The sequence below is a fragment of the Bubalus kerabau genome, chromosome 6 (assembly GCF_029407905.1).
Source record: "Bubalus kerabau isolate K-KA32 ecotype Philippines breed swamp buffalo chromosome 6, PCC_UOA_SB_1v2, whole genome shotgun sequence".
In the NCBI taxonomy this organism is placed as follows: domain Eukaryota; kingdom Metazoa; phylum Chordata; class Mammalia; order Artiodactyla; family Bovidae; genus Bubalus; species Bubalus kerabau.
The window spans coordinates 40,745,070-40,761,025 of record NC_073629.1 but is presented as its reverse complement, the minus strand read 5'-3'; the positions used below and the strand labels follow the sequence as shown (position 1 = coordinate 40,761,025).

General features: G+C 40.5%; 1 long non-coding RNA gene across 1 annotated transcript in view; it reads right to left on the bottom strand.

The window, feature by feature from the left end:
- Nucleotides 1-15,802, bottom strand: part of LOC129655048 (uncharacterized) — a 50,003-nt gene extending 34,201 nt beyond the window's left edge. Inside the window, exons 1-2 of the long non-coding RNA XR_008715729.1 lie at nucleotides 15,452-15,802; nucleotides 13,797-13,946 (exon numbers count right to left, since the gene is read on the bottom strand). This is a non-coding gene — a long non-coding RNA (uncharacterized LOC129655048). The remainder of the gene's footprint in view (nucleotides 1-13,796; nucleotides 13,947-15,451) is intronic.
- Between the last annotated feature and the right edge of the window lie 154 nt (nucleotides 15,803-15,956).

Sequence of the window (15,956 nt, the reverse complement as noted above, 5' to 3'; positions counted from 1 at the left end):
GTGATCACTCACCTAGAGCCAGACATCCTGGAATGTGAAGTCAAGTAGGCCTTAGAAAGCATCACTACGAACAAAGCTAGTGGAGGTGATGGAATTCCAGTTGAGCTATTTCAAATCCCGAAAGATGATGCTGTGATAGTGCTGCACTCAATATGCCAGCAAATTGGGAAAACTCAGCAGTGGCTGCAGGACTGGAAAAGGTCAGTTTTCATTCCAATCCCAAAGAAAGGCAATGCCAAAGAATGCTCAAACTACTGCACAATTGCACTCATCTCACACACTAGTAAAGTAATGCTCAAAATTCTTCAAGCCAGGCTTCAGCAATATGTGAACTGTGAACTTCCAGATGTTCAAGTTGTATTTAGAAAAGGCAAGGAACCAGAGACCAAATTGCCAACATCCGCTGGATCATGGAAAAAGCAAGAGAGTTCCAGAAAAACATCTATTTCTGCTTTATTGACTATGCCAAAGCCTTTGACTGTGTGGATCACAATAAACTGTGGAAAATTCTGAAAGAGATGGGAATACCAGACCACCTGACCTGCCTCTTGAGAAACCTGTATGCAGGTCAGGAAGCAACAGTTAGAACTGGACATGGAACAATAGACTGGTTCCAAATAGGAAAAGGAGTATATCATGGCTGTATATTGTCATCCTGCTTATTTAACTTCTATGCAGAGTACATCATGAGAAATGTTGGGCTGGAAGAAGCACAAGTTGGAATTAAGATTTCCAGGAGAAATATCAATAACCTCAGATATGCAGATGAGACCACCCTTATGGCAGAAAGTGAAGAAAAACTAAAGAGCCTCTTGATGAAAGTGAAAGAGGAAAGTGAAAAAGCTGGCTTTAAGTTCAACATTCAGAAAACTAATATCATGGTATCCAGGCCCATCACTTTATGGCAAATAGATGTGGAAACAGTGGCTGACTTTATTTTTCTAGGCTCCAAAATCACTGCAGATGGTGACTGCAGCAATGAAATTAAAAGATGCTTAATCTTTGAAAGGAGAGTTATGACCAACCTAGATAGCATATTAAAAAGCAGAGACATTACTTGTCAACAAAGGTATGTCTAGTCAAGGCTATGGTTTTTCCAGTAGTCATGTATGGATGTGAGAGTTGGACTATAAAGAAAGCTGAGCGCTGAAGAATTGATGCTTTTGAACTGTGGTGTTGGAGAAGACTCTTGAGAGTCTCTTGGACAGCAAGGAGATCAAACTAGTCCATCCTAAAGGAGATTAGTCCTCGGTGTCCATTAGAAAGACTGATGTTGAAGCTGAAACTCCAGTACTTTGGCCACCTGATGCGAAGAGCTAATTCATTTGAAAAGACCCTGATGCTGGGATAGATTGAGGGCAGGAGAAGAATGGGACGACAGAGGATGAGATGGTTGGATGGTATCCCCTCCCGACTCAGTGGACCTGAGTTTGGGTAACTCCTGGAGTTGGTGATGGACAGGGAGGCCTGGAGTGCTGCGGTTCATGGGGTTGCAACAAGTCAGACATGACTGAGTGACTGAACTAAACTGAGATGAACTAAGAGAGCTTTTTAAACATTGTTTTTTAACAAACAATGTTTAAAAAAATTTTAAGAAAAAATTATAATAATAAGAGGTTGGTGGAATGATAGAAATGCTAAAATGAATTACTATATAAAAAGATGAGCTAGTCAGAGGGTAAAGTACACAATGAAATGAAGCAGAATAAAATATATGCAATTCTTATTTTATGCTTAAACTTTCAGATTCCTTTCATCTCACCAACCTTACAAACACATATATGACATTTGCCCCAATTTTGCGCCCTCATTCTTCAGTCTGAGGTCTCAATACCAGCAACATTCGCCTTGTCTATGACAAGCTTGCCATCTAGTGACAATGACTTGTAACTACAGAATATGGGAATGTAGTTGGTGCATACAAACACAGATGTGCTTGTGTTTGTGCTTAGTCACTAGGTCCTGTCCAACTCTTTGTAGCCTGCCAGGATACTCTGCCTTTGGGGATTCTTTAGGCAGGAATATTCGAGTGGGTTGCCATGCCCTCCTCCAGGGGATCTTCCCAACCCAGGGATCAAACCCAGGTCTGACCCACATTACAGGCAGATTCTTTACCAACTGAGCCACTAGGGAAGCCCACAAACATGCATGTTTTACCTCAAAACAAACCATTCCTTTTTTTTTTTCCCCAACAAATATTTATAGAGTTCATGTTATGACTTGGCATGTGGAGAGACAATGGTTGGAAACAATTAATATGGCTCCTAAAAGTTTAGTGGAAAACAGATATCCAAATAATCACCAGTTAAATGTAAAAATAGCAAATATAATTACATCTCTAGCACCAAAACTCTGCCAGAATAATTCACTTAATACTTACAGCAATTCTAAGATAAAGATATTGTCTTCTTACAATCAGAAAACTGAAGAAGAGAAGTAACTTTCCCTATGTCACAAAGCAGAGCAAGATTAGAAGACACAGACTGTTTCACTCTCAAATCTATGTTTTTAAATTGACTGTGAATGTAAAACTGAAACTGTGATATATGAAAGCAAGATAAAAATATGACTTGACAACATTCATTAATTCAATAAATATTTACCAACCTCCTACAATGTATCAGATACTATGTTTGGCCTGTAGATAAAGAAGCAAATAAAGACAAACATTCTAACCTCATGGAGCTTATATCATAAGCACATATATGCACGCACACACAAATACACATATAAGAATTAATATACAACTTCTAGATTGTTATATGCCAAGAAATGAATAAGGCAAGTAAGTGATTACTACCACTACTACTACTAAGTCGCTTCAGTCGTGTCCGACTCTGTGCGACCCATAGACGGCAGCCCACCAGGCTTCCCGTCCCTGGGATTCTCCAGGCAAGAACACTGGAGTGGGTTGCCATTTCCTTCTCCAATGCATGAAAGTGAAAAGTGAAAGTCAAGTCGCTCAGTTGTGTCCAACTCTAGCGACACCATGGACTGCAGCCTACCAGGCTCCTCCATCCATGGGATTTTCTGGGCAAAAGTACTGGAGTGGGGTGCCATCGCCTTCTCCGAAGTAAGTGATTAGTGATGTTTAAATGAAGTGGCATGCTACTTCCAGACAGCACTGGCAAAGTCCTCTCTGAGGAAAGGACATCTGAAAAGAGACTGAATAAATGTGAAGGATGTGCGCATCTAAACCAAGAATGCTAGAAAGAGTGACAGCAAACACAAAGGCATTAGAAGGGACCCCATTTTTCCTTCAGTGCCTTCACCCCAATATCCCCAACCCCCACTGAAGCAAGAATGACTAAAGGGAAGTATTCAAGAAGAATAGTAGTGGGATATCAAATTACAGCAGTACCCAGAAAACCTTAGAGGGCATAAGAATTTATTCCAAGTGTGATGGGAAATCAAAGTTTCAAAGAGGGAAGTAACATGATCAAATTAATTTTTTTTTAATTTCACATTAGTTAGTGTGAGGAAAGTAGACTTTAGAGTATATAAGGTAGAGGATAGTGCAAAATTCCAGGTAAGGGATATTGATGAAGAAGTCTAACCATGTCAAATCAAACTCACAAATAACCATAATTCAAAAAACTATAAATGTCATAACAGAAGGTACAAAGTACATAGGGAATAAAAGAAAAAGTCACATTTGAATGAGGATCAAGAAAACATGAATCAGAGTCAAGTAATGGAGGGACTCAAAGAATTAGGGGGAAAAAGATTAATCTCTATTTTTTTTTTTTTCTCCATGCTTTCTTAACACAGCTTCCAGGAGGTCCTAAAACAATTCTGTTATTGCTGGTTTCTGTCAATGTGATTAGTACATGTATTTTTAAGTTCTTGGAGTGTTGAGCACAGAAAATGTTGTTTGGAAATGATTAATAAATCTGCTCAAAGACCATTAAACTGTGGCACATCCATAGTCTGACAAAGTTATGTTTATTAATTTTCTGCAGTAAGAGATTGCACATCAGCAGAACTGGTGGAGAATTTCATCAGAACTAAGGAAGGAAAAACCAATATTCTCACTGGTATGGGGGAAAGGTGAAGTTTAAGTAAAATTTAAGTGAATAGTTCTTTGATAAGCTGAAAGCAAAGGATCAGGACTGGATTGAGAAATGGGCTTAAGGTCCTGTTTCCTTGGAAACTTGAAGTAAAAATGAATGCAGAATCGTATCTGAGAACACATTATCTGATGCTTTACACTTGGGTAGGAAATTGAGGCTACTTCTCTGTATCAAAATAGCCACACAGTTCATTCCTCAGGAAATATTGGGGGTGTTCCCATCTCACTAAGGTGATTGCAAAAAAGCAAAGTTTCTTGTTGTCTATTATTTAAGGGAACAAAGTTTTTTCAGTGGTACATCATCGGAGTTAATTAACAAAGAGGTTTTTATCTATTTATTTTACAGTTTTTCACCCTCATGCATAGCTTTTAACATTATTATCTCATTTATTAGAGAAAAATTTTAAAATACTAATTTTGCCTAAAATGTTGAAGTTCAGTTTAATAAAGCTCTTGAGAGTCCCTTGGACTGCAAGGAGATCCAACCAGTCCATTCTAAAGGAGATCAGTCCTGGGTGTTCTTTGGAAGGACTGATGCTAAAGCTTAAACTCCAATACTTTGGCCACCTCATGCAAAGAGTTGACTCATTGGAAAAGACTCTGATGCTGGGAGGGATTGGGGGCAGGAGGAGAAGGGGACGACAGAGGATGAGATGGCTGGATGGCATCACTGACTTGATGGACATGAGTTTGAGTGAACTCTAGGAGTTGGTGATGGACAGGGAGGCCTAGCATGCTGCGATTCATGCGGTTGCAAAGAGTCAGACATGACTGAGCGACTGAACTGAACTGAACTGAACTGATGAAGCAGGCACATGCCTGTTTTGGGAATGAATGAATGAGAAGAGCAGAGCAGTTTAGAGGTGAGTGGAGACATCTGCCATTTGCTCAGCCCACTTGTGAGCTAGTCATAAGAATGATGAAACTTCCTAGAAAGTAACCAACATTTAAGCCAGCAAATCACTGTAGGAAATAGCTGGATTACTTGTGCATAGGGTCTATCCAACAGGGTCATTTGCTTGAATGAATGGCTCCAAGTGATTAGAAGCAGTAACTGAAGGGGACTCATAAGTAGTCAGCTAGAAGTAGAGTGGAGTGTTAGTTGCTCTTTGTGACCCAATGGACTGTAGCCCATCAGGCTCATCTATCCATGGAATTCTCCATACAAGAATACTAGAGTGGGTTACCATTCTCTTCTCAAGAGGATCTTCGCAACCCAGGGATCAAATCCAGGTCTCTGGCATTGCAGGCAGATTCTTTACCTTCTGAGTCATCAGGGAACCATCAATATCATGAAGTTGTATGGCAGAGATCTTGCCCTTTAAAGGTCCACCAAAATGACCCATATAGTTGGATATCTGCCACAAAGAGGAAACCAAGAGCCAAGAAAGAACTACATCTTTTTCTAGGGGCTCTTAAAGCAGAAAGAGGAGGTGAAGGAACGCTGAAAGAAAAGATTACCCTAGCTTCTTCACTACAGATTTCCACAGAGAAGGGTATATATAAACTTAGAACTGAGATTACTATTTTAACTAGACTGAATGATAAATAATAGTGTTTTTTTTAAATCAAAATGTAGGAAAGCTAAGGGACATGTCAGGGAATGCAGATCCAATAAAACATGTTTGAAGCTGTAAAATACATATATATTTGTTGCCATGATTTACATCTTGAAGAAACTGCAGATAAAGTTTATTTAGAACTTAGTTATGTCACTAAACTGGAATTATGGAAAATGTACATGTTGTGAACAGAGGTCAGTACCCACATATTCATAATACAAAGATAGATGATTATACAAGACAAAGGTTTTCCAAAAACAGATCACAAAATTATTTTTAAGTAATATTTTTATTCCACATTACTTCCAGAGACTTGAACTCATTTATCTCAAAAGAGAAAAATTAAATCCATAAAGAGACTAGTAGAATTAAATATGTGTAAGCAGATGACAAAGGAAGAGATGGTTGGATGGCATCACCAACTCGATGGATATGAGTTTGAGCAACCTCTGGGATTTGGTGATGGACAGGGAAGCCTGGCGTGCTGCAGTCTATGGGGTCCCAAAGAGTCGGACATGACTGAGCAACTGAACTGAAGGTTCATGTGCAGAAAGCTAGTTTACTTACTACTCAGCAAACTAAGCTGTAAAGTGACAGGTGTAAGTTGTTAGGTCACAAATAAAAGCTTGATTTGGGTCTCAGAAACATATATAATTAATTAAAAAAAAATATATATATATATGTAATTAGGTTAAGATGAACTCATGATGGTGGGGCCCTCATAATGGGATTATGCCCTTTTAAGAGTTATACCAGAACATTCACTCTATTTATCTCCCTCTCCCTCTCTCTTCTACCATGTGAGAACACAGCTAGAAGGCCAGCCAGGAAAAGAGTTGTCACAAAAACTTGACAATGTTGACATTGATCCTGGACTTTCAGCTTCCAAAACTGTAAGAAAATAAATTTCTTTAGGTAACCCACTCAGTTTACGGTATCTTTTTTATGGCAGCCCAAGCTGCTGCTGCCAAGTCACTTCAGTCGTGTTCAACTCTGTGCGACCCCATAGACGGCAGCCCACCAGGCTCCCCTGTCCCCAGGATTCTCCAGGCAAGAACACTGGAGTGGGTCTAATGTAAATTCTGAAAACAGAATTGCTAGATGAAAAGGTGCATTTATATTTTATTTAAGCAAAGGTTAAGGATTTACTCTTCTGAAAGCTATGACAAAATCTACCTTCATATGCATGCCAACATAAGATTTCATAGCTGGTTAAAAGGCTTATTTTACCCAGAAGTAAATCTACACAGGCTATCCATGAGATCCACACATCATCATCTCTCAATAAGTAACACAGTATAACACTGACATTTTGCTTGACCAGCATGATAATTCTGCAATGAATTCTTTAGCCTAGTTTCTTAAAGTCAGCATGCAAATCAATGAATATGTAACCCCTAGTTGCCAGCAGGATATATTTTAGTTTCTTGTGAGCAATATTAATTTACATATTACATTCAGCAACCACTAATCTACTTATAAAGCATACGTTGGACCATTCAACTTCAGCTTCTTCAGCATTATTGGTGGGGGCATAGACTGGGATTACTGTGATATTAATGTCCTTTTCATTATAGGGGACCGGAAAGCAAAAGTATGAAGTCAAGAAACACCTGGCTGCTGCTGCTAAGTCACTTCAGTCTTGTCCGACTCTGCGCAACCCCATAGATGGCAGCCCACCAGGCTCCACCATCCCTGGGATTCTCCAGGCAAGAACACTGGAGTGGGTTGCCATTTCTTTCTCCAATGCATGAAAGTGACAAGTGAAAGTGAAGTTGCTCAGTCGTGTCTGACCCTCAGCAACCCCATGGACTGCAGTCTTCCAGGCTCCTCCATCCATGGGATTTTCCAGGCTAGAGTACTGGAGTGGGGTGCCATTGCCTTCTCCAGAAACACCTGGAGTAACAGGCAAATTTGGCTTTTGAGAACAGAATGAAGCAGGGCAAAGGCTAATAGAGTTTTGCCAAGAGAACGCACTGGTGATAGCAAACACCTTTCCAAAAACACAAGAGAAGACTCTACACATAGACATTTCCAGATGCTCAATACCGAAATCAGACTGATTATATTCTTTGCAGCCAAAGATGGAGAAATTCTAAACAAGACCGGCAGCTGGCTGTGGCTCAGATCATGAACTCCTTATTGCCAAATTCGAACTTAATTGAAGAAAGTAAGGAAAACCACTAGACCATTCAGGTATGACCTAAATCAAATCCCTTACAATTATACAGTGGAAGAGAGAAATAGATTCAAGGGATTAGATATGATAGACAAAGTGCCTGAAGAACCATGCATGGAAGTTCATGACATTGTAAGGAGGCAGGGATCAAGACCATCCCCAAGAAAAAGAAAGGCAAAATGGTCATCTGAGGAGGCCTTACAAATAGCTGAGAAAAGCAGAGAAGCGAAAGGCAAAGGAGAAAAGGAAAGATATACCCATTTGAATGCAGAGTTCCAAAGAATAGCAAGGAGAGATAAGAAAGCCTTCCTCAGCGATCAATACAAAGAAATAGAGGAAAACAACAGAAAAGAAAGACTAGGGATCTCTTCAAGAAAATTAGAGATACCAAGGGAACTTGTCATGCAAAGATGGGCACAATAAAGGACAGAAATGGTATGGACCTAACAGAAGCAGATTTTAAGAAGAGGTGGCAAGAATACATAGAAGAACTATAAACAAGATCTTCATGATCCAGATAATCACAATGGTATGATCACTGACCTAGAGCCAGACATCCTGGAATGTGAAGTCAAGTGGGCCTTAGGAAGCATCAGTGAGAACAAAGCTAGTGGAGGTGATAGAATTCCAGCTGAGCTATTTCAAATCTTAAAAGATGAAGTTGGGAAAGTGCTGCACTCAATATGCCACCAAATTTGGAAAACTCAGCAGTAGCTACAGGACTAGAAAAGGTCAGTTTTCATTCCAATCTCAAAGAAAGGCAATGCCAAACAATGTTCAAACTACTGCACAATTGCACTCATCTCACAGGCTAGTAAAGTAATGCTCAAAATTCTCCAAACCAGGTTTCAACAGTACATGAACTGCAAACTTCCAGATGTTCAAGCTGGTTTTAGAAAAGGCAGAGAAAGCATATATCAAATTGGCAACATCTGTTGGATCATCAAAAAAGTAATAGAGTTCCAGAAAAACATCTACTTCTTTTATTGACTACACCAAAGTCTTTGTGCAGATCACAACAGTGGAAAATTCTGAAAGGGATGGGAATACCAGACCACCTGACAGATTTCTTGAGAAATCTGTATGCAGGTCAGGAAGCAACAGTTAAAACTGGACATGGAACAACAGACTGGTTCTAAATCAGGAAAAGTGTACGTCAAGGCTGTATATTGTCACCCTACTTACTTAACTTACATGCAGAGTACATCATGAGAAATGCTGGGCTGGAAGAAGCACAAGCTGGAATCAAGATTGCCGGGAGAAATATCAATAACCTCAGATATGCAGATGACACCACCCTTATGGCAGAAAGAGAAGAGGAACTAAAGAGCCTCTTGATGAAAGTGAAAAAGGAGAATGAAAAAGCTGGCTTAAAACTCAACATTCAGAAAACTAAGATCATGGCATCCAGTCCCATCACTTCATTGCAAATAGACGGGGAAACAGTGGAAACAGTGGCAGACTTTATTTTCTTGGGCTCCAAAATCACTGCAGATGGTGACTACAGCCATGAAATTAAAAGATGATTGCTCCTTGAAGAAGAGTTATTACCAACCTAGACAGCATATTAAAAAGCAGAGATGTTACTTTGCCAAAAAAGTCCATCTAGTCAAAGCTATGGTTTTTCCAGTAGTCATATATAGATGTGAAAGTTGGACTATAAAGAAAGCTGAGTACCAAAGAACTGATGCTTTTGAACTCTGGTGTTGGAGAAGACTCTTGAGAGTCCCTTGGACAACAAGGAGATCAAACCAGTCCAACCTAAAAGAAAGCAGTTCTGGATATTCATTGGAAAGACTGATGTTGCAGCTGAAACTCCAATACTTTGGCTACCTGATGCGAAGAACTGACTCACTGGAAAAGACCCTGATGCTGGGAAAGATTGAAGGTGGAAGGAGAAGGGGATGACAGAGGATGAGATGGTTGGATGGCATCACCAACTTAATGGACATGAGTTTGAGTAAGCTCCAGGAGTTGGTGAGGGACAGTGAGGCCTGGCTACTGCAGTCCATGGGATCACAAAGAGTCGGACACAACTCAGAGACTGAACTGAAGGCATACATTAATGCTTAGGGGATGCAGAGAACAATACAGCAATTACTATTTTCAAGCTTACTAGCAAGAGGGAAACCATACACACATGCAGTTAACTATAATAAAATGTATATATGATGATTTGAACTATAAAAATAAATTCTGCCTTAGGAAAAGGAAAAGTCTTTGGTGGTGGTTGTATTAAACTACAGAGTTTTGGCATGATTTATTACACAGCAGTAAACAACAAAACCATTGAAAAATCTGCTGCTGCTGCTGCTGCTGCTGCTGCTGCTAAGTTGCTTCAGTCATGTCCAACTCTGTGCGACCCCATAGATGGCAGCCCACCAGGCTCCCCCGCCCTGGGACTCTCCAGGCAAGAACACTGGAGTGGGTTGCTATTTCCTTCTCCAGTGCATGAAAGTGAAAGTGAAAATGAAGTCGCTCAGTTGTGTCCGACTCTTCGAGACCCCATGGACTGCAGCCTACCAGGCTCTTCCGTCCATGGGATTTTCCAGGCAAGAGTACTGGAGTGGGGTGCCATCGCCTTCTCCGTTGAAAAATCTAGTTTTCTGTATTTCAGCTGCTGCAACACAAAGGAGAACAGAAAGTGCAGAGATAGTGTTGATGGACAAGGAACAATATAGTGAAAATGTAACATTTGAACACATGAACAAAATTAGGAGCCAAAATGCAGATGTCTGTGGGAAAAACATTTTTCCAAGTTTTAGCTAGTATAAAGATCTTAGTCACGGGTCTGAAGAACTCAAGAACAGAGAGAAGGTTCATATGTCTATAGTACTATATGAAGGAGGGGGAAAAGAATAGATGAAGTTCGAAAAGTATTAAATACCACCCTGAAGAAGCCAGATCACATAAGCTCTTACAAATCAAAGGAAGAACTTTACCTTTTAGTCTAAGTGAGAGGAAAGGCCACTGGAGAGTTCCAAGGGCATAACAGAATCACTGTGGCCTTTGTAACAAAAACATATTGAGGAATGTATTATATATAAAATTACACATGTACAATAAATTCTAAAATATAAAAGTACATAAAATTGAGCATATGATTTATGAATGTATTTTCATACATTATTGGGTTGGTCATAAAGTTTGGGTTTTTCTGTAACATCTTATGGAACATTTGAACAAACATTTTGTTCAACCCATTATATATTTATATTTTATAAAAATATATATAATATCATTTATTTATAAATTAAAATATGTATTTATATATTTTTAAAATATAAATATATATATTTATTACGAAGAATTCCGAGAAGGCAATGGCAACCCACTCTAGTACTCTTGCCTGGAAACTCCCATGGATGGAGGAGCCTGGTAGGCTGCAGTCCATGGGGTGGCTAAGAGCAGGACACGACTGAGTGACTTCACTTTCACTTTTCACTTTTATGCATTGGAGAAGGAAATGGCAACCCATTCCAGTGTTCTTCCCTGGAGAATCCCAGGGACGGGGGAGCTTGGTGGGCTGCTGTCTATGGGGTCACACAGAGTTGGACACGACTGAAGCAACTTAGCAGCAGCAGCAGTATGAAGAATTGGCTCACGTGACTATGGAGGCTGAAAAGTTCCGTGATGTGTCGTCTGCAAGCTGGAGATCCAGAAAAGCTGGTGGTGTAATTCAGCCTAAGTTTGAAAGCCAAAGAACCAAGGGGAGTTGATGCTGCAGAACCCCGTCTGACTGTTGAAGATGAGATGTCTCATCATAATCAGTGAGGCATGATAAAGGGGATGATTCTTCTTTTCTCCACCTTCTGTAGTATTCTGGCCCTCAGTGGATTATATGATGCCCATCCATATTAGGGAAAGCAATCTACTTTACTGAGTTCACCAAGGCAAATGTTAATCTCATCTAGAAACACCCTCAGCTACATACCCATAAATAATGTTTCATCTGGGTACTTATGGTCAGTCAAACTGACACATAAAATGAGCTGTCACAGAGTATATTTTTAATGGTGAAAGAATAGGCTTTACTATGGAAAAAAAATTAGCCCTAAACTAACAGTGTATTTATTTAATAAAAATTAATAAAAGTTATGTCTTACTTATGCAAAATTTGGAGAGAGTCAAGCACCTTTGATATGGTGACCAGGTAGATATTCTATGTAGTGTTTACCTCACAGCTCTTTGACCTTAATATGTAGCCCCCACAATCACTGCTTTCACATCTCTTCTTCAATAATATAGTTTGAAATTGACACATGTTGCTTTCATTAGCAGCCCACTGACCAGACTGAATTGTACAGTCCCACCTAACAAGGGAGTTGGAAAATGTAGAGAAATAACATGGAATAATTGCTGAGCCTTACTGAGTCTGCCCAGGTGGCAGTGCCTCTTAAAAATCAAAAGGTAGGACTTCCAGGTGGCCAAGTGGCTAAGACTCTGCTCTCTTAATCCAGGAGGCATTTCCAGGTCAGGAAACTAGATCCAACATGCCACAACTAAGAACTTACTTGTTGCAACTAAGATCTTAAAAAAAAAAAGAAAAAAAAAGAGGGATAATAGGCAACAAGGAAGCACTGAGGGATGTTGTGAAAAAATTACTAAAACAATAAGGGTACCATAAGCTGAGAAAAGTTTGGGAACCTCTGGGCTATATCAAGAAAAGGAAATGAGAAAAGCACAACTCAAAGCAGACCACAGCCACTTCCACTTAAACATGAAAGAAATGAAAGCAAATTACATCTTCCTCCTATCCCTCAGGTCAAGCCTTATAAGAGGGGAGGGTAAAAATTGTGAATTTATTAGAGTTTGAAGTTGATATTTCAAAACAACTTGGACTGTTAGTAACCGAGGGTGACCAAGATATTATGAAATCCACCTGAGTTACTGTCAAGGGAAGGATAAGGTGTATTTAATTGAGTACCACTAAAAGCAATTAAGTATAGAGAAAATAAAATTCTGTCATGTTCTTATCTCACTGAGTTGTGATAGCTCAATTATAGTAAAGACAATTAAACTCATCTTAATGATTCATGTAGTTATTACTGACTATAAGAGGAAGTGGTAATACTAAAGTTAATCCATTCATGAATTCATTCATTGAACAAATATATACAAATGCCTACCATATGCTAGGGCTTCCTTGGTGGCTCAGACAGTAAAGAGTCTGCCTGCAATACAGGAGACCCAGGTTCAATCCCTAAGTTGGAAAGATCCCCTGGAAAAGGAAATGGCACCCCACTTCAGTATTCTTGCCTAGAAAATCCCATGGACTGAGGAGCCTGGCAGGCTATAGTCCATGGGGTCACAGAGAGTCAGACATGACTGACTGACTAACACACACACACACACCATATGCTAATTATATATGATAACTGTAAGAGATGCTGGAGAAAGCATGCAAAGATAGTGTTTAAAGCAGCATGCCCCAATCAGTTTGGGGTTCCCAGGTGACTAAGTAAAGAACTGGCCTGACAAAGCAAGAGATGCAGGAGATGAAGGTTCAATCCCTGAGTTGCGAAGGTCCCTGAAGGAGGAACTGGCAACCCACTCCAGTATTCTTGCCTGGAAAAACCCATAGACAGAGGAGCCCAGTGTGTTACAATCCACAGGGCTGTAAAGAGTCGGACACGACTTAGCAACTGAGCATACCAATCCGTTTCTCTCTCTAACTTGGCTGTATTTTTTTTTCTTTCTTTCTTTCTTTCTCACTCAAAGCACTTATTTATTCTCCAAAAGGAACCCATTTACTTACTTATCCACATGTTTCAGTCCGTCTTTACTACTAGAACATAAGTGCCAAGAGAGAAAGGATTGCTTTGTTCTTCCTCCTCCCAATTCTCAACATTGGCATTCCCCATGGATCAATACTGGTCCTGTTTCTCTCTACCTACACTCTTATACCTTGGATATAAATATTATATGTGCTGATGCTACATATGTACCCAGTGTTGCTGTTTCACCAGAATGCCATACTTACACATCTAATTGCTGCTGCTGCTGCTGCTAAGTCGCTTCAGTCCTGTCCGACTCTGTGTGACCCCACAGACGGCAGCCCACCAGGCTCCCCCGTCCCTGGGATTCTCCAGGTAAGAACACTGGAGTGGGTTGTCATTTCCTTCTCCAATGCCTGAAAGTGAAAAGTGAAAGTGAAGTCGCTCAGTCGTGTCCTACTCTTACTGACCCTATGGACTACAGTCCACCAGGCTCCTCCGTCCATGGGATTTTCCAGGCAAGAGTACTGGAGTGGGGTGCCATTGCCTTCTCCGACACATCCAACTACCTACTTTAAAAATGGATACTGAATAGGTTCTTTAAATTTAATGTTTTCCTTCCTCCCCTACAGTTCCTAAACTAGTTGCAATTTGGGAACTCTTCTCATCCTCAGTAAATGACATCATCATTCACCTAGATGGTTTGGGACTTAAGCCAAAACCCCCAACTTTATGTGTAACTACTCTTTTTCATCTGCAAATCTATTAATTCTACTTCCAAAATATATCCCAATTTCTGTTTGTTTTCTCCATATCTACTGTTACCAAGGGCTTCCCTGTTGGCTCAGTGATAAAGAACCCATCTGCCAATGAAGGAGAGGTGGGTTCCATCCCTGGGTTGGGAAGATCCTCTGGAGAAAGAAATAGCAACCCACTCCAGTATTATTGCCTGGGAAATCCCATGGACAGAGGAGCCTGCTGGGTTATATTCATGGGGTTCCAAGAGTTGGACATGACTTAGCGACTAAACAACTGTTACCATACTATTTCTAACAGTGTCTTTTGCCTAGGCTGCTGCAGTAGCCCAATTAGTCTTCCTGCTTCTACTCCATTTTTCACATTGCAACTAGAGAAATTTTCATATCTAAAATGTAATCATTACATACATATTTACACAGGGCTCTACTAAAAAATGGTGTCGGTTTCCAATTGCTTTTCAGATAATCAAGACTCCGAACTAACCCACAGGGCCCTCACGGTCTGGCTCTCCATACATGACATTTTGTGGATGGGTTCGTCACAGTTTCTCTAGTTTTTATTCGTTTTTCCCTTCCCAGCTCCCCAATCCGTTTTCCATAGAAGCCAAACTTTGGTATACTATTTATTGCTATATAGTTATCATCTGATCGAGTAGCAAATTAAAAAGAGCAGTAAGAGGCACCTTAGACCTCCAGACTGTAGTAGCTGCACCTAAAATACCTCTACCTAGAATTCTCAAGGCCCTCACTGTATGGAATCAGTAAAACATCTCAGCTTCACTCCATTCAGAAACAGGGCAGAATAGTCTAAAGTCCAGTCTTACTAGCAGGGTCAAATTCCAGCTCTCTCATTTACTAGCTGTGTGATTTACACCTCTTTGTGCACATCAGTCTTCAACTGTAAACTAGGGACTGATGTTAGGGTATCTCTCCCTGCATGCCAGTCCTGTCCAACTATGTGCGACCCTAAGGACTGTAACCTGAGAAGATCCTCTGTCCTCATGGGAGAATCCCATGGAATACTGGAGAGGGTCGCCATTTCCTCCTCCAGGGGATCTTCCCGACCCAGCGACCCAACCTGTGTCTCCTGCATTGGCAGGCGGATTCTTTTACCACTAAGCCCCAGAGGCCGCTAGTTTCATGAAAGGGAACAATGACCATACCTTATCAGGCTGCTGTGTCCCATGATTCAACAAAACAAAACACGGTTTGTGTCTCAATTTTTTCATCCTTAAAACTGAGTTAGCCTGGCTATGCGAAGGCTGCTGAGCCGAAAAACAAACAAACTTGCAACCTTCAGGTATTACCATCCCAATGCCGTGGACAAACACCCTGTATTTGTCAGCCAATCACAAGCACTTGGAAATCTGCCAGGATTAGAAACCTAACAAGCATCTTTGGGGACCGTCCCGGTGCCACGCCCAGACCGGCGCGCCGCTCGCACATGCGCAGGAGTAAGTTCTTCTGCCCTTGGCGTTACTTCCTCCTCGGAAAAGGAGGCTGAAGTCCGTCGTACTTTAACATATTTTAATCCTCACACCTCTCTCGGGGGAATTTTAGTTTTAAACATCATCAGCAGCTACCTGAAATTTGAATCACTTTGGTTTCCCATCACTGGAACTTCCCCTTTCAATCTAAGGAACTTGTCTCCAAAAAGTTGTCATCAGT